The sequence below is a fragment of the Ursus arctos genome, unplaced genomic scaffold (assembly GCF_023065955.2).
Source record: "Ursus arctos isolate Adak ecotype North America unplaced genomic scaffold, UrsArc2.0 scaffold_13, whole genome shotgun sequence".
NCBI lineage: Eukaryota > Metazoa > Chordata > Mammalia > Carnivora > Ursidae > Ursus > Ursus arctos.
In genome coordinates, this window is record NW_026622797.1 from 41,089,070 (window position 1) to 41,116,914 (window position 27,845).

Below are 27,845 nucleotides of genomic sequence, written 5' to 3' on the forward strand. Positions count from 1 at the left end.
TGAATTAAAATATCTAAGATACCAAAAGAAAGAAAATGTGAACTAATAAGGATATTATATCTGCCAACAGATTTTCAAAAGTAAAAGCTATGGAATAAGGAACAAAAAAGAGAGAGAGGCAAACCAAGAAACAGACTGTTAACTGTAGAGAACAAACTGATGGTTACCAAAGGGGAATGGGGTGGGGGGATGGGTGAAATAGGTGATGGGGATTAAGGAGCGCACTTGTTATGATGAACATCCACTGATGCACGGAGGTGTTGAATCACTAAATTGTATACCTCAAACCAATATTACACTGTGTGTTAAGTAACGGGAATTTAAAGGAAAACTTTAAAAAAGGGGGGAAAAAGGAAAAGTGACAGAAATGTGTAATTAATATGAGAGAACTCAGGAAATATTGTTCCCATGAATATTTTTTTGAAGAATCTGCTAGAGTACAAAATTCAGGCACCCAAAATGACAAGAGATAAATCAACATAAAGCCTAGTGGTGAACATTATATATAAGACGGAGACTAAATGTGAATGTAAAGAAAAGTATATACTATTTAATCCTCTAATTACTGATACAAATAGTTGGAGGAGTTCCCGTGACATTTACCAGGATAATTAATGTGGGCTTTAAACTGACATCACTTAGATTAGTCTATCCCCTATCACCCATGACACTTGAGCTTGACAGTAATATCTATCAAAAAATTATGTAAGTGTTGATTATGGAGTAGAAGTAAAATGGCTGGTTGTTATTAATTGAGACAGCTTATGATTTTTAAATAATACTGGTTAGGCAAATAGGTTCCTCAATTAAAATGTGACCAGAAAACTAAATAATACCAAAACAGTGAGATAACAAATTCAATAAGGAGAAGAATTACTATCCAACCAGCAGAAAAATAAAGTTATTATCCTGACTGAAAATTTAGAATAATTGCATGCAAAAAATACCCAAAAAGAGGTTATGTTTTTTTTTTTTAAAGATTTTATTTATTTATTTGACAGAGAGGCAGCAAGAGAGGGAACACAAGCAGGGTAAGTGGGAGAGGGAGAAGCAGGCTTCCCACTGAGCAGGGAGCCCGATGTGGGGCTAAATCCCAGAACACTGAGATCATGACCTGAGCCAAAGGCAGACACTTAACGACTGAGCCACCCAGGCACCCCAGAGGTTATGTTTTTTAAAAAAATTTTGATCAGTGATATATAAATAAAAGTTATGTATGGGTTGAACTGCTAAGTGACATTGCTCAAGAGTCAATTAAGGATCCAGAAAACCAAAGAATTTCAATTCTATCACAAAGGAAAAGGGAAGAGCAAAAGTGAAAATATATGGAATGTAGTTAGCATTTCCAATATTAAAAGAATTTCCGGGGTGCCTGGGTGGTTTAGTCGGTTAAGCATCTGCCTTCAGCTCAGGTCATGATCTCAGGGTCCTAGGAGAGAGCCAGACATCTGGCTCTCTGCTCAGCAGGGAGTCTGCTACTCACTTTCACTCTCCCTCTGTGCTGTCTCTCTCAAATAAATAAATAAAATCTTTAAAAAAAAAGCGCATTTCCATAGAGACCTTGGTGGGGAGATTAATCAAATGAATAAAACATTTTTCAAAACTATAGACAGATAGGAATTTACAAATTATAAGTGCTCTTCAATTGCTACATAGGATGCATATTTGTAAACAGGGATAACGATAGACATCCTCATATAATTTTAGAAAAGAGAGAAAATAAGAACTACAAAATCATCCAGATACAAATAGAAAAATAAAAAGTATGGTTACAAAGAAACAGATGTAGGTTTGGTATAGAACGACCTTATTGGATTTTAGAAGAAAATGAAGCAAACCTTGAATATACAATTATTTTTAACCTGGCTTTCAATACAAGATAGCATCAAAGCAGGAAGAATATACAATGATTTTTTTCAGCCATAGATGACTTAAAAGGTACTACACTAGTAGACTATTAATAGAAGAAATAAAATCCCACATAATTTCAGCTTTAAATATACTGGGGAGATTGTATTGGTAAGTGTCTACATGAAATATCAGTCTTGAATGCTCAAAGACATTTCAAACTTAACATGCTACATAAACAACTTAGATTGTTGCCTGTCAAAGTAATTTTTTAAACCTCCTCAATATGAATAAATGCTTTAAACACACCCATTCAGTTGTTCAAGCTATAGAGTCAATACCAATAGCATAAAAACACCAATATAAATTATATTTATATTAATACAAAAGTAATAGCCCCAAAGTACTGAATCCCTTTCTATTTCTATTTCATCACATAATCTAGATCAATGTTACTTAAATATGTCAATAAACTATTTGCTACCAACCTGGGATGAGATAAGTATAGAAATAGAGTCAATATTTAAAAATCCTTACAGGAATTTAACAAAATAATTTGTATCACTTAAATCCAGTAACAAAAATGGGATCACATTTTTGTGTCTTTCTTTGTCACTTCATCTTGTAGTAATTTACTTTTATTTTACTTTATGAAGTGTTGGTCTGTAGCTGATTGGGGAACTTGGAAAACAGTCACCTCATCACAAATATTTTGAAATACTGCTATAGGTCATATCTGGCAATATATCTTAGTTACATCACCATACTTCATCTCCACTACCACAGTATCAACAAATGTATAGAAAAACTCTGAGACTGTTATAGCTCTTTTCTGTGTTTTCCATCTTCTCTTCTCCATTTTTTCTCACAAATGTCTATAAGTGATGATAGACAAATAGATACATAGATAGATTATAGATAGATAGAGGTAGATAGGTGCTATTATATGCTATAGATATATTGCATCTTTTATATACAAGACGTTAAAAACCTTGGCATTTACTAGATAGAGAATGCTTCTGGGCGAATGGAGAAATCAGAAGAGCTTTTATAGTTTTTCAGGAGTTGAGGAACAAAATTAGAGGCTTGAGAGATCAAGATCCTGATGAGAAAAAAATGACCAGAGAACTGAGTTTAAATGAAACCAGTTTTCTACTCAATACATTGAAAACTGAAGCCACGAGATTAAAGGAGATTAAAAAAAAAAAAAAAGATAGTAAGAAAACCCCTGTGAGAACAAGTAGAGTTTTTGAATATCCTGATGTGTTGAACAAAAAGAATTTCAGTTCAGGACATAACAATGATATACCCATGAGGACTGTCCTCTCAATTACACACTTGGATATTTTGTTCTAGGAATCAGGGAAAGCAGACGTAGATACGAGTCACACCAAATCTGCAAAATAGATTGACTCAGTTGTTTCTGATTGAATTAAGGTAAAGATTTCTCATTCTATTTCCCTAATAGGAGGCAGGGTGGATTTTATTTGAAAGAGGGATGTATCATCTGGAACACCTAAAATTTTATCCAAAATGTACACAATTCAATCAACAAGCATTAGACTTGCCAAAATATGGGAAAATATAACTGAAAATCAGGAAAAAGAGAGATTTATATGTATTCAGATATTGGAGTATGCTCACAAGACTTTAAAGTAACTATAATTAAGATTTTTAAAGAAATAGCAGAAGACAGAGAAAATATCTTTTAAGATGGAGAATTTAAAGAAAATATTGGAACTAAAAAAAGAATCAAATAGGAAATCTAAAACGGAAAAATTCAATAACAGAAATCATCAATTGACATAATAAGATATTAAAGAAGAGAAGGAGAAAGGATTGGTGACATGTTAAGATGAGCCAAGAGAAAATACATAAACTAAAGCATAGAGAAAAAATAAAAATTATAGAAAAAAGAGCAAGAATATATGGGACACAGTGAAAAGATGTCATACTCAGATGGAATTTCAAAAAAAGAAGGAAGAAAATTCAACAGAAAGTTGACAAAAGATATCAACATATATATTTAAGATGTTTTGAAATCTCTAAGGAAAAAAAACATGAAGAAAGCCAAACTCGTTTTACTTAGTAAAATGTCTGAATCCAATGACAGAGAAAATCTTAAAAGCAGCTAAAGAATAAGATACCTGCCATAGAGCAACAATAGAATAAAACAGGTAAATGACTTCTCACTATAAACAAAGACATCTTTAATGTGCTGAAAAATTATTGCCAACCTAGATATGCTCTAAAAGAAATAAAAGAGCATCCTTTATGCAGAATGATAATTTCAGATAGAAATAAAAGAAAGAAGTTATAAAGAACAGGGGAACAGGTAACCATGCAGCAGGACAGCGTGTGTGTGTGTGTGTGTGTGTGTGTGTGTGTGTGCACGCGTGCGCGCGGTAGGTGTGTGTGAGTGAGGGGCGATCTCAATGATACTGTTTGTAGGGTTTCAAACATAAATTAAAATGCATAAAAACAAAAGGCGAGTGTGATGTAAATGGATAGGCATAAATTGTTTTAAAGTCTTAATATTACTGGGAGAGACATAAAAGTGTTCACTTTATTAAACTGTAATAAAGACTACAGTAACTCTTAAAAACATAAGGAAATCATGTATAGCTAAATGTTAATAAATAGGAAAATACAAAGATAAATACACTAGATTAATAAGAAAGACAAAGAATTTGTAAAAAGAATATAGTACAGGTGGTTCAAGCAGAAAACACAGTGAAATATAGACATAAAAATATGAAAAATTACATTAAGCATAAAGGCAATAAATAACCCTCATTAATATAAAAGCAAAAATTTCTAAAACATATTATAATATCAAATCCAGATAATATACTGTGGCTAAGTGTCATACCAAATGATGTTCTAGGAATTCAGAGGTGGTTTAAGGGTTGAAAATCAACCAATTCACCAATTAACAAAAATAAGGAGACCTCCAACATGATCAAAAATATATTGTTTGAAAAACAAAATGTCATGCAAAGTAAGGCTGTGACAAAAAATGCTCACAATGACTTCTTATGTATAAAGGTCAACAAGAAGGAAAACTAATACATGGTGTTAGAAATGTAGGTATGTAGATATTCCACATATGATGTAGAATAGTAGGTATTCTTGGGTGGTTGTAGTAAGCGGCTATGAGCAGGCACAAGGGTATTTATTATTTTCTATTTTTTATCTGGGTTCTTGTAACAAGAGTGGGTTCACTTTTGAAAATTCTTGCATCTGCCCATGTATATTTGTGCACTTTCCTGTGCGTATGTTAGGCTTTTACAAAAAGTTTACTTAAAGTGATGGTAGACTTTTCTATTGGGCTAAGATAAAATAATTATAGCAGTCAAATGTACCACTGAGAAACCCAGAAATAGCCAGAAAAATACAGAAAACACAAATAGCAACCACCAAACAAAACTGTTAGAAGGCAATGGAAAATTCCCAAAGGAAACATGACTAAGAAACCAGTATCCTGAAGAGAAAGGGAACTAACTACACAAGTGAGCCAACCCTGCAGGCTCTTCATCCCTGGGGACATCTGATGATTCTTGGCATGTATCTTGAAAGACAGTCGAAGTAGGGACTACCACTATGAAAAGGCAGAGAAACCAGCAGATATTCTGCCAATTTCATGGGGCTGGAGGGAAAAAAAAAAGTGAAGATTATGCGTACAAAAAACATCAAAACTTGGGAGAGAGGTACTTGGTCTAGCAGCAATCACTGTGAGAATGTAGCACAGGAAAGGAAGTCTAGCATCATATTGGTTTTTACTTTAAGGCAATTGCCAAATTCTTGAACTGCTCCTAGTGGTCAAATAGGTTTTTATGATGTTAATAGTGCTGAGAAGACAAAAATTGCAAAAATTGGAATTCAATACTCACCTAAGAGAGGCACCCTGGTAAACACCTCATCTCAGCTGGAAACCCTAGAGGACTACACCAGGCTAGAGGGGGCAAAGCAGAAGCAGTGAAAAAAAATAAACCATGTTATAGCCACATACTCAAATCCTAAATAGCAGTAAGAATGAATGACCCGCTGATAGGGCAATAACGCAGATGTTTCTCACAAGCACATATTGAGCAAGATCAAAAGTAGGCAAAACTAACCTTTAATATTAGAAATCAGAATAGTTGTCACTTAGAGGGGAAGCAGTAAGAGGGAAAAGGAGATTTCTTGATTGCTGGTCTTGTTCTATTTCTTGATCTGTGAGTGTAATTTTACATGTGAAAATGATCCCAATATATATTTTTTATTTGTGAGTATTTACAAACGTATTTAATATTTCAGTGAAAAGTTATTTAATAAAAGGAAGTTAAAAATCCAGTGAATATTTGAATACCCAGGTCTTTAATGTCATAGGAAAAAACATAAGTTAAAATGTCAATTTTATACACGTTTTATTGAACAAAAATAGGACAATCAATAAATAACTTTCAAGCATAAAATATAGTAAATTGGAGAAAATTCTGCAAGGCAAGTGGAATGGAAATATGAGTTCATAGGGGGAAAAGTTATGATATAATGTCTCAGAATGTTAAAAAGAGCATATTCACGAATTTTTAAGTGGATGCTGGTAGATATAATCTGTTATGGTATTTATACTCCATTGGATATATTTTATAAACTGCTCTAATATATAATAATATTATAACAGTTATAATTAAAATCAATATTTAAATACACAGAAGTTACAAATTCTACAAATTATAATGAAAAAATAAATGTGCAAAGATTAGATTTTAAAAATACATTTAAGGAATATGCAAACAACTTTAATGTCCTCTGTGTTATATAGACCTTTCTTTTTCCTGCTAAAATCTAACGAAATATTTACCATAATCTAAGTTCCCACATACACAGGGCTCTATTCCTGGGATCTCTAAATTGTTCCATTGGATTACTTGCGTGTGTCTATATCAATGTTAAACAATGTCAAATTTCATGCCATTAGGACAAGTATTTCTATTTGTTATAGCATATCCTCTTAACATTTTTACACTTTCTTATCTACTCTTATTTATTTACATCTTCATATTTACTTAAGGATCAGCTTATGAAGTTCCATGAAACATCTGACAGGGATTAGGGAGAAAATATTTTATTTTAGTAGGGCATAAATGATATTTTAAGCGATACTCAATCTTTCTATGCATGAATAGAGTCCACACTCTGGTAATTTCCTGAGAGAAAGTGAACGGGAGTTAAAAACTTTGAGACCTTTGCATATTGGAAAAAGTATTTTATTCTGCCCTAAGATTTGATTAATAATTTGTCTTGTATAGTATTGGGCAATGCATCACCCTCAGAACATGGCAGGTATTTCTCCCCTACCTTGTTGATTCTAATGTTATTGCCATCATTCTAGTCCCCAAGTCTTTGTATGCAACTGGTTTTCCTATTTCTGCTTTTCTTCACTCTCTGGGAATATGATGTATCTTATCATTTTTCCTCAAAAACTAAAAAACTGCGATATCATGTATTGGTGTATTTATATGGGAATCATTGTGTAAGGCCCTTTGTGTGTTCACTTTGAATCTGCAAACACATACTTCGTTTGGGGAAATTTTATTGTATTATTTTAGTTTTTCTGTAATTCATATTATTCAGAGGCTGCATCAGTTAAATCTTATTTCTATTTTTTCTTTATTTTGCGTTTTGTAGTTGTTCTTATTGTTGCTGTTTTATCTGAAAAAGTTTCTTCAACCTAGACCCGAAATCGCTTGTTGTAGTGATTATTTCTTTTAACATATTTTTATTTCCAAGAATATGCATTCTTTTAAGATACCTTGTTTCACATGTCCAATACCTTTTCTTATTTCTCTGAAGATAATAACTAGGATGTTGTTAGTTGGCTTTATTTTTCTATTGATTGTTCTGTTGCCTCTGAGTGCCTTTTAGTTTTCTGTATGATTTTTGTATCTTTCCTATTAAAAACTTTCTTCAAATTTGCTTGCCCATTCATCCTTGAGATGGAGCCACAAAAATTTGCTTAGACATTCTGTTCATAGAAACAGCACCTGCCCAGTGCTATGCTTTACTGTAGGCTAGTCATAGAGGGACTTAGTAATTGAGGATTTCAATTACCCATATTATTACCTTTCTTTTTTAGCTTTGAGACTATTGGTTTCCCAGTTCAGTATAGTATGATCCTCTGGCTAAGGAATACAGCCTTGTTTCTGACTTTCTAGAAGCAGAGCTAGAGAAGAGTATATACCCTTGCTTTCTATATGGGTAGGTTCAAGGAAGGAATGTGAGGATTGAAATGCTTGTCATAATATCTCTCAACCACACTTTGACTTTTTACCCTATGCCATCCTCTTTCATTTTCTGAGGTACCTGATACTTCCCATTCATTTTCTGGGATAATGGCTCCCGCTATTTCATGCATGGGGTTTAGTATTGTGGAAATAAATGAAGGCTAATTACAACAGAAAAGCAAAGTCTATTTATTCTGCTTGCTATAAAAAGGGAGTCAGCCACTGTTGTCTATGTTTTGTCAGACTCCAAGTCACACAGAAGAGTGGAAAGCTTCATAGGGGAAAAAAGTGAAGACTTCAGCGTGCCTAGATTGTAGGTTGTTTGGGGAAACTACAGGGAGGCTGTTTTTCCTTCCATTGTTTTTATTCCTTTACTCTTCTTTTGCAGTTACAAACAGTGCTGCAATGAATAACCTTGTGTGTGTGTGTGCTATGTGTGTGTAGTGTGGTGTGTGTGTGTGTAATATATAAATTGAATTGCTGGAAGTATTACCTTTAAAGTAAATTCCAAGGAGTGGGATGCTGGTCCTGAAGATAAATACATAAGAATATTTTTGTTTTTGAAGTTGCCAAATACTTTTTACATAAGGGTTGCATCAGTTTATTATCAGTCTGTACTCGCAGGTGCAATGATATAGAACGCCTGCTTAGTTCAGTCAACAGACATTGTCAAGGGGTTTAGTAGTTGGTAATCTGACAATTGCATCTCTGTCTTTTGAGTGGGAGATACTTTAATGTTTTTAAATGGAACTGTTATATTTTATTAAATGAATTACCAGTTTTTATCTTTTACTCATTTTTTGATGGGCTGTGGGCTATTAATCCATCTTTCCTTAATTTTTAAATATTTTTTATATCTTAGGGGATGTTAGTCATTTTTGCGAGTATCTTCTCTAAGTTTGTCATTTGACTGATTTTGCTTAGAGTGTTTTGTGTGTTTGTTGCTGTTGCTGTACAGGTTTGTGTGTTTGTGTGTGTGTGTATGTGTGTGTAGCTGAATTTGTCCATCTTTTCTTTGATTAAAAATAGATTTTTGAGCCATAGTTCAAAAGTCTAATCTTATATGTATGTTATAGAATAATTTACTTATACTTTCTTTTAATATTTATAGAGTTCATTTATGCATTCATATCTCTGATTCATCTGGAATTAATTCTTATGAGATATGGATCAAATTTTACTTTTTTCCGATGGTTATTTATTCAGTCAGCCATCAACAATGTTTATTAAAAACCCTATATACTAAATATGTGGTAGAGCACATTTCTACTGCCTGCATATCTATTTAAGCACCTGTATCAAGCAGTTTTACCTTTGGATTTGTATGATTCCCTCCTTATAGCTTTTCTGTTTCAGCTTCGAAATCTTGAATATTTATTTTACCATGTGAAATGAAGTGTCAACCTGTTTCATACATGAGTTTGTGGACTGGATTATTTGTTTTTGGGGTGTTGAGTTTGATAAGTTCTTTATAGATTTTGGATACTAGCCCTTTATCTGATAAGACATTTGTAAATATCTTCTCCCATCCTGTCAGTTGTCTTTTGGTTTTGTTGATTGTTTCCTTTGCCGTGCAAAAGCTTTTATCTTGATGAAGTCCCAATAGTTCATTTTTGCTTTTGTTTACCTTGCCTTTGGAGACGTGTCTAGCAAGAAGTTGCTGCGGCCAAGGTCAAAGAGGTTGCTGCCTGTGTTCTCTTCTACGATTTTGATGGATTCCTGTCTCACATTTAAGGTCTTTCATCCATTTTGAGTTTATCTGTGTGTACAGTGTAAGAATATGGTCCAGGTTCAGTCTTCTACATGTGGCTGTCCAATTTTCCCAGCACCATTTGTTGAAGAGATTGTCTTTTTTCCATTAGTTATTCTTTCCTGCTTTGTTGAAGATTCATTAATCATAGAGTTGAGGGTCCATTTCTGGATTCTCTATTCTGTTCCATTGATCTCTGTGTCTGTTTTTGTGCCAGTACTATACTGTCTTGATGATCACACCTTTTAATAGAGTTTGAGGTCTGGCATTGTGATGCCCCCAGTTTTGGTTTTCTTTTTCAATATTCCTTTGGCTATTCGGTATCTTTTCTGGTTCCATTAGGATTATTTGTTCCAGCTCTGTGAAAAATGTTGCTGGTATTTTGATAGGGATTGCATTGAATGTATAGATTGCTCTGAATAGCATCGACATTTTAATAATATTTGTTCTTCCACTCCATGAGCATGGAACATTTTTCCATTTCTTTGTGTCTTCCTCAATTTCTTTCATGAGTATTCTGTAGCTTTTGGAATACAGATCCTCTATCTCTTTGGTTAGGTTTATTCCCAAGTATCTTATAGTTTTGGGTGCAATTGTAAATGGGATTGATTCTTTAATTTCTCTTTCTTCTGTTTTATTGTTAGTGTATAGAAATGCAACTGATTTCTGTGCATTGATTTTATATCCTGCCTCGCTGCTGAATTCCTGTATGAGATCTAGTAATTTTGGGGTGGAGTCTTTTGGGTTTTCCATGTAAATTATCATGTCATTTTTGAAGACTGAGAGTTTGACTTCTTCTTTGCCAATTTGGATGCCTTTTGTTTCTTTTTGTTGTCTGATTGCTGAGGCTAGGACTTCTAGTACTATGTTGAACACCAGGGGTGAGAATGGACATCCCTGTCATGTTCCTGACCTTAGGGGAAAAGCTCTCAGTTTTTCCCCATTGAGAATGCTATTTGCTGTGGACTTTTCATATATGGCTTTTATGATATTGAGGTATGTACCTTCTAAACCTACACTGTGTTTCTCCAAAGAAGACATACAAATGGCCAACAGACACGTGAAAAAAAATGTTCAAGTTCATTCAGCATCAGGGAAATACAAATCAAAACCACAGTGAGATACCACCTCACACCAGTCAGAATGGCTAAAATTAACAAATCAAGGAACAACAAATGTTGGCGAGGATGCAGAGAAAGGAGAACCCTCTTACACTGTTGGTGGGAATGCAAGCTGGTACAGCCACTCTGGAAAACAGTATGGAGGTTCCTCACAAAGTTAAAAATAGAGCTACCCTATGACCCAGCAACTGCACTACTAGGTATTTACCCAAAGGATACAAATGTTGTGATCTGAAGGGGCACCTGCACCCCAATGTTGATAGCAACAATGTCCACAATAGCCAAACTATGGAAAGAGTCCAGATGTCCATTGACAGATGAATGGATAAAGAAGATACAATATATAATGGAATATTACTCAGCCATCAAAAAGGATGGAATCTTACCATTTACATCGACATGGATGGAACTGGAGGGTATTATGCTGAGTGAAATAAGTCAATCAGAAAAAGACAATTATATATTGCATGGTGCACTGGGTGTTATGCGCAAATAATGAATCATGGAACAGTGTATCAAAAACTGGGGATGTACTGTATGGTGACTAATATAACAAAATAAAAATTATATAAAAAAAGAAAAAGACAATTATAATATGGTTTCACTCTTATGTGGAATAAAAGAAACACAACAGAGGATCATAAGAGAAGGGAGGGAAAAATAAATAAAATGAAATCAGAGAGAGAGACAAACCATAAGAAACTCTTAACTGTAGGAAACAAACTGAGGGGTGCTAAAAGGGAGGAGAGTGGGGGGATGGGGTAACGGGGTGATGGGCATTAAGGGGGGGAACATGATGTAACGAGCTCTGGGTGTTATATGAAACTGATAATAACTGAACTCTACATCTGAAACTAATGATACACTATATGTTAACTAACTGAATTTAAATAAAATAAGTTATAAAAAAGGAGTTTGTGGATAATTTCGTGGAATAGCATTAAATATTTAATATTTAGGGAAAACTGAAATCTATATGATGTTGAGTCATATTATCTAAGAACGAGGGTGTCTTACAATTGTTCAAATCTTTATCTGTGTCCTTTAGAAGTGCTTTAAAATTTTTCCCATATTGATTTTAAACAGTTCTTTAACTTTCTTCCTAAATAATTTACTTTCATTTACTATTATAAATAGTTTCTCAAACAATATATTCTGCAATGACTAGTTATCCTTCATGTATATAAAAACTATTGGTTCTTCATATTAAGTTGATACTGTACGTTCTCAGTGAATTCTTTTATTGTTTGAGTTAATTTTGTCACTGATTCTCTAAGCATTTTAAGTATACTAACATATTGTCTGCAAATACTTCTTCCTCTCTAATTCTCACGCCTCTAATTTTTTCTTTTGTTTAATTACATTAGCTAACAGTGTTGAGTAATTGCAAAGATCTCACAAGTGTGTATATTGAAAGGAGTCACAAGCATCCATTTCTTCCTCACTACACTCTAGCATGTCTGGCCTGCTGTCTCTTTCTTAGTTATGTTGATTCCTGGACGATGTTTTCACAGATATCCTTCTCTCTGGATAGAACTGTCTTCCATCCCATTATTTATCTCATGAAATCCTATGACAATGTTAGGTTTTAGTCTGATTGTTAGTTCCTTAAAACCGCCTCCCATGACTTCCATTTACCCATAATAAGGTCAAGAAAGTAGCTGGGTAAAAGAGAAGTTGAAATCTCACCAGATTAAAAGGCCATGGATGTGATGCTAACCAGGTGCTGATGATTCACCGACAGTATGGATTTGAAAATGAATACTAATAAATAAAATTGGATATGAAATTCAGTAATGTTTTCCCAACTATCCAGTATTCTATATTTCCCATAGCATTTCCCATAACGAAACCCTGCTCTCCAGAAGAAACAACTCTTTTTTCATCTTGGGGAAATATAAATTGCCAAATTCCCTTCAGACACCCTATCTCACTTAAGGGGGGTAGAGGAACACTAAGAAACACTTCTAAGGTCAAAGCCCAGGCACTTAGGCCCACTTAAAGACTGTAATATAATCACAACATTATAGAATGGTTCCTTTCTCCACACCTTGCCACCATATCAACAGGGCTCCAGTAAAACAGTGAATTATAACTAAAAAAGATGCAAGGCACACATAGTACTTAACAAGGAGTACTTAAGGAAAATAAATACAACAAGGTTTAACCAAAACAAAACAAAATAAAACAAACAAAAAGACATTTGAGGAAACTGGAGCCTCTGGCATCTACTGCTACAGTAAACATTAAATACAGCCCAGCACCTGTCCAGATTAACAGGAACCTCATATTAAATGCCTGTTCAGCTCACTTCCCATTTCATGACACACAATGCTCATCTTTCAATAAAAAATTGTAAAGAAGCTACAAAGCAAGACAAAGCATGATCCAAAAAGACATAGCGAGCACCAGAACTATATTCATACATAATGAGGCCGTAGAGCAGTAGGAGCTTTCATTCCTGGCTGGTAGGAATACAAAATGGTACAGACACTTTGGAAGACAGTTTGGCATAAGCTAAATAGTCTTACCATCTGATCCAATAATCATACTACCAGGTATTTACCCAATGGGGTTGAAAAATTATGTTCATTCTAACACCTCCACAAAATTATTTAGAGAAGCTTTATTCATAATAATCAAAAACTGAAAGCAACTATGATGTTCTACGATAGGTAATTAGATAAGCAGGCTGTGATAATTCATACAATGGAATATTTTTCAGTGATAAAAAATGAGCTATCAAGCCACAAATAGATGTGAAGGAATCTTAAATGCATGTTGCTAAATGAAAGAGGCCAGTCTGAAAAGGCTACATACTGTATGATGGCAATTATATGACATTTTGAAAAAGACAAATCTCTAGAAACCAGAAAAAAATATTATTTTCCAAAGTTTCAGTATGACAGGAGGAGTGAATACACAGAGGATTTATTTTGGGTAGTGAAACTATTCTGTATGATACTGAAATGGTAGATATTTTTCAAAACCTGTAGAAGTTTACAACACAAAAAGTGAGCTTTCAATAATGCAAATTTTAAAAGATCATTTAGGAGGCTGGGGACTCCAAGGAACAAATGCAGACGATAACAAGAGAGTCCACCCATATTGTTATAAATGTGTGGGAAAACCTCCCTGAAGGGGGAAGGGAATAAGGTGACGATCTAAGTAACTTTCAAAAGTAATGGAATCTGTAAGTCTAAAGGTAAAAGGAATTGCACACAACATTGCCTTCCAGTTGATAAAGTATTTACCATGAGGCTATGGTTTAACACTTCTGGTACTGCTATACATGTATGTTATAAGTGAGCAATTGAGTTAGCAGGTGGCATATGATAGAAACCAGGATTCTCACTATTGGAGTGGGGGAATGCAGGTAAGCAAAGGCAGGAGGTTAGAATCATTCATGTGGTAATGGATTAAAATTGCAGACATCAGTAGGAGCTTATGGTTTACTTAATATAGATATAGATGGCGGCATAGAAAACATATAGATAGATATTTGTATATACAAGTGTTAATATACAGACATATTTTTGTTGTTGTTCTGGCAAGTGGGTGGGCCTAAGAGAAATGATACCTCAGCATCCGCAGGGACACCTAGCACCCAGCTCTTGGTTTCTAGTACCATTCTCCAATAAAAGGGACCAAGGCTCCTAGAAGAAATGGCTAATTCCAAGATGAGAGCAAGAAATAACACAATATAAGCCTGGAGTTTTATGTAATTCCAGAAAATAGAAAGTATTAAAAAATTGATGGGGATTTGTCAAAGGATACAGAAGCCAAATGAAAGAGCTTCCAATGGCCAAAGCCAGAACAAATGGAGCAACAAAAAAATAAAGTAGTATTGGATTATAAAATTTGGGATTAAGAGTATAAAATAAATGCTTATAAGGCCATGCTAACATGAGTAAATGATTGAATACATTAATATTTGGGGCAGAAAAGACATCTCTCATGCAGAAGAATTCCAAACAAATTATTTGAATAGTCCACCCAAAAAAAGAAGGATTATAACTCACCACTCCTTAAGTATGGGCTATGTGCAATGTCTTCCTCCCAGAATACAGTATAGAAAGAAGGAAAAGTAGAGTAACTCACTGTTATGAGAAATCTGATAAATACTACTTCAGCCAGGTGATCAAGGTCAACATCAAGAGTCATAAAGTATGTGATGAAAATGGCACATTGACACTGGGCTTTGGGGATCCCATAAGCAAAACATAATGGTGAGAAAAAAAAAAATCAGCAAGTTCCAATCCTGCAATTTCATGACCAATAATCTGTAAAACTGCTAAGGTCACCGAAAACAAAGAAACTACCACAAACAAGAGAAACCTAAGGAGACATAACTGCTAAATGCACTTTGGTACCATAGATGGGATTCTGGAACAGAAAAAGGACTTTACATCAAAACTAGGACATTTGAATAAACTATAAACATTAATAATAATATGTCAATATTAACTCATTGACCATAACAAATATATTATAGTAATGTAAGATATTAATAATAGGGAGAAACTATGTGTGAGGAAGTATAAATGAACTCTGTACTATTTGCTCTTTTTTTTTTTTTTTTTTGTATAGCTAAAACTGTTCTGAAACGTAAAGTCTATTCATGATCATTTAAAAAAGAAGCAGAAGTCCACTAAGTGGGGCTTCTACAAAAGCTCTAGGAATTTTTGGATAAATAGGGAAAGACCTTGCAGGAACCATCTGCCTTTTTCCTTGAATCCTTTTCTTCTTAATTCCTTCAGTACAAGATACTTAAAGTGAAGCAATCTTCTTGGGATAGTGACAGAGAGAACTGGATGGACAGAGGAGGACACAAGAAGGACTCTTTGTTCTCAGTGACTTCGTCGAACAGTCGCTATAGTTACATGTTAAACCGACATTGTTTATGTGCCTTTGTTAAGGGAAAAATATCATAATGCCTAATCCTAAATGAATTCGAATTCTGCAGGCTCCATTACTCACACGTTAGTGCGCTAAAGAACAATCAAATGGATGTGTAAGAATAATTGTGTCCCAACTTGCATCAGTTTATTTCCTTGGTGTGGTAAAGACCAGGGACTCCTCAAACCTCACAAGAAATTATTAACCTGATCCCCACCCCTTTTCATCTGTCTGAGATAAATTGTCAATACTCATGAAATACATCTCAAATTGATAAAATTATACAATGGAAGAAGCAATATTTAGAGAAAACCATTTGAAGTATACCTATTTCTCTTTCATATAATCTAATTTTATTCCTGATTCAAACTATAAATCAGCAGAGAGATAGTTACCTGAACTTCTGGTAGTGTTTGCAGGCAAAAATCACTTTTATTGATTTGACTTTAGTCTGATGCCTTCAGCCTATATTGAGTATCAATATAAGGCAGAGCCCTGTGCAACTCCTTGTTGCTTCTATTATTTAAAAAACAATAGTACAATATATCAAACTGTACACAGCTATGAAGATTTTAGGAGAATTGTTGTCCAAGAAGTGTTATATTTCTTCAACGTAGTTGGGTTATTTTCATGAACACCATAAATTGTGCAATTATGTAGGTTTTTACTTAATATTAGCTGGTAGAATGCTTTCAGTTAAAATTTTGGATTATTTTAAGCAAGTACATAAATAAGATACTGACAAATATATGAAGCACTTTTGCCACTATCCCAGCCTACTTTATCCACAGTTTATACAAAGAGCTGATCCCAGCATCTTTCCTGCTGATAAACCATACAGCCTCACCATCAACCAAGAGTTTTAGTCAGGCATACTGATTAAATAGACCAAACTGACATACATAGTATGGATCATAGCATATTGATTTTCCTGATTTCTGGAGGTTTTTACATTCCTACAATTAGTTTCTTTCTTCTTTCGCATTCGCTTCTTTCTTCAAGTTTTTATTTAAATTCGAGTTAGTTAACATACATTGTAATGTTAGTTTCAGGTGTAGAATTTAGTGCCCAAAGTAAGTTGCCCTTCTTAATGCCCACCACCCATCCCCCCCCCCCAGCCATCCCCTCTTCCAGCAACTCTCTGTTTGTTCTTTGTGGTTAATAGTCTGTTTTCTGGTTTGTCTCTCTTTTCTTTTCCCCTTACATTCATTTATTTTGTTTCTTAAATTCCACATTTGAGTGAAATCATATGGTATTTGTCTTTCTCTGACTGACTTATTTTGCTTAGCATAATACATTCTAGCTCCTTTCACGTCATTGCAAATGGCAAGATCTCCTTCTTTTTGATGACTGAGTAAATTCCATAGTATATATATATATACCACATCTTCTTTATCCATACATCAGTCAATGGACATTTGGGCTCTTTCTACAATTTGGCTATTATTGATAATGCTACTATAAACATATAACCCTTCAAATCAGTATTTTTGTATCCTTTGGGTAAATACCCTTAGCATTTCATTTCATTGTTAAGCAAGCAAGGTTTTCATTTCTTTTTCTGCCTTGATCCTGGACCTTAAGAACAAACAACACCTGCTAGTTTTGAAAATACTCCTAATCTTATTTTAAATGAAACTCCTTTTTCTTTCTCACCACTGTGATTGGTCTGAAGAAAACACAATGAAAGACTATCTCTAAGAATTTTTAATATTTTTATGAAATATTGAGTAGATACAAAATAATACTTATAAAATACATGCAAGGAATAAATCATTGCAACACAGCTCTTAAAATCTTACTGTGTCTTGCCATGCTCTGGTGTGAGAGGTTCTCTATGGTATTTAAATTGAAATGGAATTGTTGGATCATACGGCATATACTTTTTTAACTTTAGGAAGTAAACCATATTATTTTTCCTCAAAAATGTCCATATCAATTTATACTCTACCCAGAAGAATATTTGTATTCAAGTTACTTTGTATTTTTTTGCCAACATTTGCTACTGGTAGGGCTTTTGTTTCTTCCCTCAAAATCTGGAGTTTGGGTAATGGTAGGTCATTTTGGTTTTGTTTGTATATCCCTTGTTAATTAATCCTTTGTTGTTAATAAATGTGAACATCTTTCCTTATGTTTATTAGCTTTCTTCTTTTGAATGATGCCTATTCATCTCTTTCGCCTGTTTTCCTATTATGCTATATGTATTTTTCTTATTTATTATAACAGTTTTTAAATAACTTCTGGATATTAACACTTTGTCAATTTTAGGTATTTCTTATAAAACTCTTTCCAGTTTTTGGATTGTTATTTATTGCCTTTATTTTGTCTTTAGATTAAAAAAGTTTTTATTTTTAATGTACTCAACATAAATTACTTCATTTTTGTGTATTTTAAAGAAACACTCCCCATGGGAGAAGATATTTGCAAATGACATATCTGATAAGGATTAATATCCAAAATATATAAATGAGTTACTCAATACCCAAAAAACAAATAATCCAATTAAAGATGGGCAGAAGACCTGAACAGACTCCCTGAGAAGACATACCGATGGCGAGAAGACACATTTTGAAAAGATGCTCAACCTCTAATTATTCCTAATAATTCCCTAATCATCAGGGAACTGTAAATCAAAACCACAATGAGATATCATGTTACACCTGTCAGAGTGGATAGGATAAAAGAGATAAGAAATAAGAAGTGCTGGTGAGGATGGGCAGAAAAAAGAACCTTCATGAACTGTTGGTGGGAATGTAAACTGATACAGTCACTATGGAAAAGAGACATTTCTTAAAAAATTAAAAATAGAAATACCATATGATCCAGTAATTCCACTAGTGGGTACTTGCCCAAAGAAAATGAAAACACTGATTTGAAAAGACATATGCACCCGTATGTGTATTGCAGTGTTATTTACAATAGCCAAGATGTGGGAGCAACCACATGTCCATCCATAAATGGAGATAAATAATGGAGAGACTACCTGTCATTAAAAAGAATGAGATCTTGCTATTTGGGACAACACGGATGGACATAGAGGGTAATATGCTAAATGAAATAAATCAAACAGAAAAAGTAAAATAAACAAACAAAACCCAAAATCAGACCCATAAATACAGAGAATAAACTGATGGTTGCCAGGGGGACAAAATAGGTGAAGGGGAGTGGGAGATGTAGGCTTCCGGTTACAGAATGATTAAGTCATGAGATTAAAAGGCACAGCATAGAGAATGTAGTCAATGATGGTGTAATGGCGTTGTATTGTGACAGATGGCAGCTACACTTGTGAGCATAGCACAGTGTGTAGACTTGTCTAATCACTATGTCCTACACCTGAAACTAGTGTACATTGTGTGTCAACTATACTTCAATAAACAACTAAATAAAAACAATTTTTAAAAATAAAGAAATATTCCTCTACTCTGGTGTGATCAAAATTTTTTATGTCTTTTCCTTTCACATATAGGGTTTTTTAAAAAGACTTTATTTATTTGTGAGAGAGACGGAGATAGTGACAGAGATAGCGAGAGCACAAGCAGGGAGGAGAGGGAGAAGCAGGCTCTCTGCTGAGCAGGAAGCCAGAAGTGGGGCTGGATCCCAGGACCCCAGAATCATGACCTGAGCTGAAGGCAGATGCTTAACCAACTGAGCCACCCAGGCACCCCTTACATATACATTTTTAGTACAACTGGAATCGATTTTGTGTGTGATGAAAGTAAGGATCAGTATTAATTTTCTATCACTGTATAACAAATTACTGTAAACTTAGTGCTTAAAACAATATTCATTAATTATCTCACAGTTTCCATGGGCCACAAGTCTAGGCATAGCATAGCTGGGTTTTCTTTTCAATGCCTCACAAGGTGATTTCAAGGTGTTAGCTGGGCTATATTCTCATTTGGAACTCAGTATCTTTTTCCAACCTTACTGGTTGTTAGCAAAATTCATTTCCTTGCAACTGTATAACTGAGGTTCCAGCTTTCTTGCTAGCTATTGGCTAGGGACTCCTCTCAGCATAGTACCTGACTTCTTCAAGGCTGCAGCAGAGCATCTACTACTGCTTTTTGTCTCTTTAAGGGATCACCTGATTAGCCCGTGCCCACCCCAAATCACTTGTCCTCTGAGGAGCTCAAAGTCAGCTGATTAGCGACATTCCTTACATATGCTCAATTTGCCAGGTAACGTAATGTAACATGGGAGTGATATCCTGCCATATTCACAAGTTCAGCTTATACTTAACAAGAGATTTTATAGGGATAAGTGAACCAAAGAGTGAGACTCTTAGAGGCATTTGTAGAAGGTAGAATCCTGCCTACCATAAGGTCGAATTTAATTTTTACCTTTTTAGAGAGCCAACTGACCTGGCCTCATTTTGCTCATTTTATTTCTCAGTACTCTGCATTTCCATATTGTTTGGGTGTTTTCCTGGATTGTCTATTGAATTTCAAGGAGCAATTACTGTTTATTACACTATCTGAATTACTACAACTTTGGAATAATTCTTGATACCAGGTCAGCAAGCCATCTAACCTTATACCTCTAAGGGTCTTAGCTATTCTTGGCACTTTTCTTTCCTATTTAAATCTTAGAATTAACTGACCAAGTTTCAAAAATAACCCCATCAGGATTTGAAAAGAATTGATACCTTTAATAAGCCATGAATATTGTATTTATGTTATTTTAACTTATTTAAATGCTTTTTAATATCTTTCAATAAATTTCTAAAGCTTTTATAAATATCTTAAATATTTTTGCTAGGTTTTTTCTATCTACTTTATATTTTAATGGTCTTGTAAATAGTGTCTTTAATTAAATAACATTTATGAACTACTTTTCTGTGAGTATAGAGAAATTCAGGGGTGCCTGGGTGGCTCAGTCATTGGGCGTCTGCCTTCGGCTCAGGTCATGATCCCAGGACCCTGGGATCAAGCCCTGCATCAGGCTCCCTGCTCAGCAGGAAGTCTGCTTCTCCCTCCCCTACTTCCTCTGCTTGTGTTCCCTCTCTCTCTCTGTCTCTCTCTGTCAAGTAAATAAAATCTTAAAAAAAATGCAATTAATTATATTTTATCTTCTACCTTCCTAAGGACTCAAAATAATTCTAAGGATTTAACTATAGGTTCTTTGGGGTTATTTACATAGACAATTATATAGTCTATTAATACACGCTTTTGTTTCTTCCTTTATTTGGATGCATTTTATCTAGCTTTGTTTTCTTTTTTTTTTTTTTTAAGATTTTTTTTATTTATTTATTTGACAGAGAGAGAGACAGCCAGCAAGAGAGGGAGCACAAGCAGGGGGAGTGGGAGAGGAAGAAGCAGGCTCATAGTGGAGGAGCCTGACGTGGGGCTCGATCCCGTAACGCCGGGATCACGCCCTGAGCTGAAGGCAGACGCTTAACCGCTGTGCCACCCAGGCGCCCCTAGCTTTGTTTTCTAACTAGAACTTTTGTAAATTGTTGTGTGGGAGTAGAAATAGTTTGTATCCTTGTGTTATTGTTGGACTTAAATCACAGACATTCAATGTTTACCATCAATAATAATTTTGCTGCTATTTTTATGGCTATATCTGATAATCCAGATATTGTTTGTTAATATTCAGAACTTCTTAGGTCATCCCTGATTCTCATCTCAGCTACCTTTCCCAGATTCTCCTGTGACTAGAATCCCAGATAAACTTCACCATGAGAGGCACTGTGATGATTTGCGGTGGATGGAAGAAAAAGAAAAGTTGGCTGCTACAGACAGGGTTGGGTTTTGTGTTTTTAAAAAAGGTTTGGGGTAGTCCCCTGAGAACTCCATTGTTGATGAAAGCTAGGACTATTGGTGACAACTTTTCTCTCATGTTAACACACCCAGATTTTTTGGTAAATGCCTTTGCTGATGTTTGCTCCCTCAGGCTTCAATGTGTTATACAAGTTTCTAACACCCTGTAGTAAATGTCATTTCATTTTATATCCTGGAGTGACTTCAGTTTCCAAACTGAACCTAACCAAATCAACATTTGTTACCAGCAGTGATTCTAAAGAAATAATCCCTAATTTGAGAATCTGGGATTGGTTTTCTGATCTAGTTAGATTTGAAAGCAGTGGTGATCTCATTACCAATATGTAATATACTGGTATAGAGTGGCAAAAAAAAAAAAAAAAAAAAAAACTTAAACTTACAGATTTACATTTGTTATTGTTTGAAATGGCATGATGATTAAAACAAGATTTGAATGACCATGTTACTATTGCAATAAAACATTTTGGCAAAATAATATAAGGACTATGAATATAGAATGTCTGAGTCATATTGTAAAGAAGAACTTCTAGAAAATTGTAAGTACAGGGTTTAAATTCTCAGGTGAAGGTATAGCCAGCAATCAGAGAGCTTCTATTATTGACCTGAAATGATTTCTTTCTTCTTGTAGTTGCAGACAAGCATTACTGAAAATCAGAAACAAATTATGATCCTGTGGGTCACTGAATTACAATGTAGGTTGAGTTTATAGCCTTATCAAATGCTTATCCTTAAGTTAAGACATTGATTGGGAAATAATAGTTCCCTGAGAATTGAAATACAGACATTTGTTTGGATTCTCAAAAATATGAGTATCCTGCAGCCCAAGATGCCACTGAGCCTCTCTTGCCATATAAACATACTTTCTGTGACTGCTTGCACTTTCTGAAGACCCTATAATGATCTCATTTGAGTGAGTTGCCTTGTGAGGAAAGTTGATTCCTCTCAGGACTCATGCCATCCACTCTCAATACTTACAGATCTATATTTAGTGTCATACCCTAGCAACTCAGGAAGACAAATTAAAGTCTGTCCTAGGAGATACATGTATATCAAATAATTTGCAAGATTTTCCCAATATACATTGGCAGAAACTTTGGAGTATGTGAAGTGATGGATTCCAAGGATATTAGTTTAAGGAGGAAAAATATAATTTTGGATTTGTCCAAATTTATTAGTTATGAGTATACTTTCTAGAGATTTTGAATTTAAAGTATAAGCTTGAGCAGCTGGGAATAGCACTCACACTTTAGTTGCTTAGTGAAATGCCAGCAGCACATGAAAGTAAGCCGAGCTGCCAGAACTTCTGTGGTATGATGGAAAAGAAAGACTTCTAATGGATCAGACATGCATTGGTGATGAAAGAGTAAAGAAATAGGTTTTTGTTAGCAATTTCTGGACATCTTCCTAAAAAGAACTCACTCCACTCAGGTATACCAAGAAATAGAAACCACGGATATTAATTTTACGGGATTCTGGTCTTTCTGAAATTCCTGCAGTTCACCTTATCTTTGTTCTGTCTGGCAAGGGTTCTATTAACTTTTACTTTCCTAACATAAGCCTTTCCCATATTGATTGTCTAGCATATCTCTGCTTTCCTTACCCAACTCTGATGATTTCCCTTCCAAGATTATTTTCACCTTGGACCAGACACACCATGTTCCTATCATGGTGAACATGCTGATGCCTGAGGATCTCGTATTCTGGCAGCCATGCTTCCAACCTAAGTAAAATAAACTCTTGGTAGTATGGAAAATGATTTCAACACTGTCAACCACAGAACTTCCTGAAGGCACTAAAATCTCTGGTTTCAAACATCCCTGCATCACAGCTGCACCCGGCCCTTGCCGAAGTTTGGTTATATGAACCTACGCATTCTTATTTTCCCTGTTATTTTCAGGTAGGTTGCTATCACATGCAAATAGAAGTCCCAATAAACGCAAACATACACACATATAAGCACATGAGCAAGACTTCTGACATATAGGCATGCTATATATTTCAACATGTATAGACATAAGTCAAAATTGGATACATTGTATTGAGTTTTATAAGACAGCTGATTCTTACCCTTTGTTCTATAGACTGTCAAAACTAAGAAACACCACTATTCAAAAAAAAATAATCTTATTACATAGAAAGTAGAAAAAGTCCATAAAATACAATGATGTTTATGATTCTGTAGTATAGGAATCCAGAATTTTTATGGGCTTCTGCCAAGAATGTGTATATATAAAAATATTGCAAATGTAATACATATATGTGTATTTTATTTATAAATCATACCATATAGATATGCATATATTTATAATTCCATTAAAAATTATGCTATTGTTTGATCCCTGAATAATACTTCAGAGATCAATTATAGGATTCAATCAATTGATATATTACCATAAGTACTCTAAATGTGCTGATCATAAAATATACATATATGACAAACCATTTGAAGTTGGATTTTCTTGGAGCTAAACAGGAAAAAAAAATCATGTATAATAGACTATACTGATCTTTTCAGCCATGAGTCTAAATACTGTAGTTCTAATGCAGAGTCACTGTTTCAGCTATACCATCTTGTTATCAAATCTAAGAAGTCATAAAAATGATAAAACTTTCTGCTATACCAAGTGATTCTTATTTTACACTTTGCAGTAACCCTTCAAGTTTTATATTTATTATCCAAAGGAGAAAGCAGATCACATCAGAATTTCTGATGTCCAAAAATATGCTTTTGAAATAACCTTAAAGAGAAAGAAGAAGCAACGATTTGCTCTGTATTTTTTTCCTCTAGATGGAAAAACAAACAACTAATGCAGCAATAAGATAGGTAAACAAATTATGTTAATGCACAATCCTGTCTTATTTTTTGGAGACTCCTAAACTTTTAGGAACATACACATTTACATAGTTTATCATTAATTATGCATCTCATGGGCAATGGCTTTCTCTGTCCAGTTCAGCGCCTTTGAACTTAGGTTTCTTGCCCAGGGGATAATGAGCAAGGGCTGAATTTCAATAGTGAAATCCAAATCTATATTCAAACACAAAAGTTAAAAGCAATTAATTCAGAGTGTTTAACAGTCTCTTTAGTTTTGAATCCATTTGTGCTACTAAAAGCAGATTGCCTTATCTAGATGCCACAGAAGACCGAATTAGTCTTTCTGGCCATTAAGGCATTATCTTTAAAATTACAGTCACATTCATTCAATGTTCTTCCAGTGACCTGAAAAGTAAATATACTTCCAAATGACTTAATTTACATTCCACAAACCTGGCAATTTGTTATCTCTTTTTCACATTATAGAAGGTCCCTTTTTACCTGACTCTTAGCTATCTTGCCCTCTTTATCTATCATGAGCTCTCATCAAACTTTATGCTAATGTTTCTGGAACACCGCTTACTTTTGCTTGAATGAAACTTGCTGCTTTACTTTTTCCTTGCTCTTTTCTCATCACCCCACCAGGTATTTAGTCAACTATTTACTTCCTCCTCTGTGACACACTGTTACACATATGTTTTCTCAATCTCTCTCTCTCTCTCTCTCACATACACACACACACACACACACACACACAGAGGATACAGCAAACCTTCAACAAACGTTGACTCTAAGTAATAAAAGGGATGATTAAGGGGCTGTGTGAAATGGATTTCCTTATATAGTCATTCTTATATATGACTTTCTATTAAATAAACAATATGTATAAAGACATATATTAGGAGAATATAAAAATGAGCAGGAAGAAATGGCATTGTCTGTAAGGGAGTTAGAAACCCTTGGTGGAGGTTTTTAATTAACTATAATGTGAGTCAAAATGAAATAACCTCCACAAAGCAGGTGCAAATGTCTATGGATATATCATGGATAATACAACTGAGGAAATAGGGAAGACCATTTAATCTAAACAAAGGAAATAAAACTTTAATGAGTATTTAAGGAAAGAAGGACATGAGAGAGATTTTTGTTTGTTTGTTCTGCACCGTAACCACATATTAAGAGCCATGGAAGAACATAAGATAGTTTGAGAAGGCTATTGTGGCTAGAACCCAGATGCACAAAAAAGATGGATGTATTAATTAGCACTGATTGTTTTCAAGTGATAGGAACAAATTGGTGCTAGTTTACAAAATAAAATTGGGATAGGACTGGGATAAATTTGTCCTAGCAGAGCTATCTCATAGAACCCAATGATGGGAATCTGCCAGGGAACAGAGAGAGGTTGTAACCAGGACATGGAAAATCATTAATATGCTTTTTAAATCTTTCACTTCTTCTTCTCTTTGCATATTTAATTATTGTATTTTCTCCCCTCCTCTCCAGACTTATGGAAGACCAAATATGATCATACCATAGTTTCCAAGTTACAGTTACAGTTCTTGCCACAAGCGGAAAAAAAAGCCAGAATGTCACTGATATCCACATCTAATGTTCTGGAAGATTCTGACAATTCTCCCATCATGAATCAAGTGTCTACCACTGGTCTAATGTGCAAATTCAGATTGTTTCAGACTATAACAGAAAAAAACATCAATTTATTCCAGGGAGCAGTGAATGAGATGTCTCACCAAATAAAGAGGCTTACCCAGTATAAAAAAAGAATTTATACTCCAGAAATGAGGCTAGATATACTACATATCAATTAGTACTCCAGGTGGTTAAGAGTAGGGAGGAAATTCCCCATCCTTGAGGGATGATAAAATGCATATTCTCTTTATGGACAAAAACTTAGGTTTGGTTAGATTTCCATATGCTCAAGGATGAAGAACAGAATTAAGTGGGGCCAAAAAAGATATTCTCAAAAAAAAAAAAAAAACGAACATAAGATTCAAGAACCTGTAGAAAGACAAATTTATGAAACAATATATTGCCGGAAACAGGAGAAAAACTGATACAAAACATTTCGTTTGTACTGTTAATGAAATTCACACACACAAAAAGATCCTGCTGGAAGTAATATGCCTACCCATTTCTTCTATTTATACCTATTTGCATTTGAAGAGGTGTGATGAGTCTTTCTACCTTTTTTCAGTTGGTATTTTCTTTATAAGTAAAAATCTAGGTTTGCCAAGAAGAAAATGTAGATGGGATTTTCTCAATTCAGGTCTCACCGTATTATAAATTCTGACCCTTCTCACCTATGGCATTGACTGTCTCCTCCAGTCTTGGGTTTTAGTATTATTTACTAAAGTTTTACTTGAGTTTTTATAATTGTTTAATGTAAGAATTGAAAAATTGCAACCTATACACTATTTAAGATGTCTTTCAAAGCTGATGAAATCCTGTATCATGTCAAAGATCAAGATGTACACATGGGTATAGGAGATAGAATTCTATGGAACTGAAGTTTATTAAAGTGAAAAAAAAAAACCCAGACATAAGTAGCATGAATGTTAGAAGAATCATCCCCATAGATGTTGAAGCCCCACAAATTATGACAGTTGTTGGAACGAGTCAATGATGAATAACACATAATTAGTAGATAATATTGTAAGAAGGTACAGTTATGATCCGATGACACGGCTGCAAAGAAAGAAGTTTTACGTGGCAATGAGCATGTAATAGGCTATAGTAGCAACAGGAGCTGGGAATATGCATGAACAGAGTGATAGTCATACATGAGTTGGGAAAGCGAGCACAATTCACTTAAAGGGACATCATCAAAGGAAAAGCTTTCCTTATGACACAGTCCAGTTAAGACAACAAGACAAACAATTACTTTAGTGAAAAGTTAACTTATATTGATGCTGAACAGAGCCTCCAAAAGACATTAGAAAGGAGTTTGAGATGGTGACTACATTTCTTAAGTATTTAATAAATAACAACTCTATCATAAAACCAGAATTTAGCAGATTCCATTAAGAACTATGCATTGGTTTCGATGGTGAACACATAGGGCAGTGAAGCACCTGTTCTCATGAACTTTTGCATAAACCGTACATATACTTGAAATTGTGCATGCTTACTGAGCATAAAATGAGATGTGTTTATTATCTGCAATATCTCCTTATGACAGCATTTTGAAAGGAATAATCTTAGTGATATTTATATCCTAAGCTCTTTTTTTGTTTTCAAAACTGCACCTTAAAAATATTTAATTAGTTTAGATAACCCTGTACACATAGATACCAGGTAAACATCAACAGAATTAAAAAGCCCTCAACATTAGGTATTAGAAGT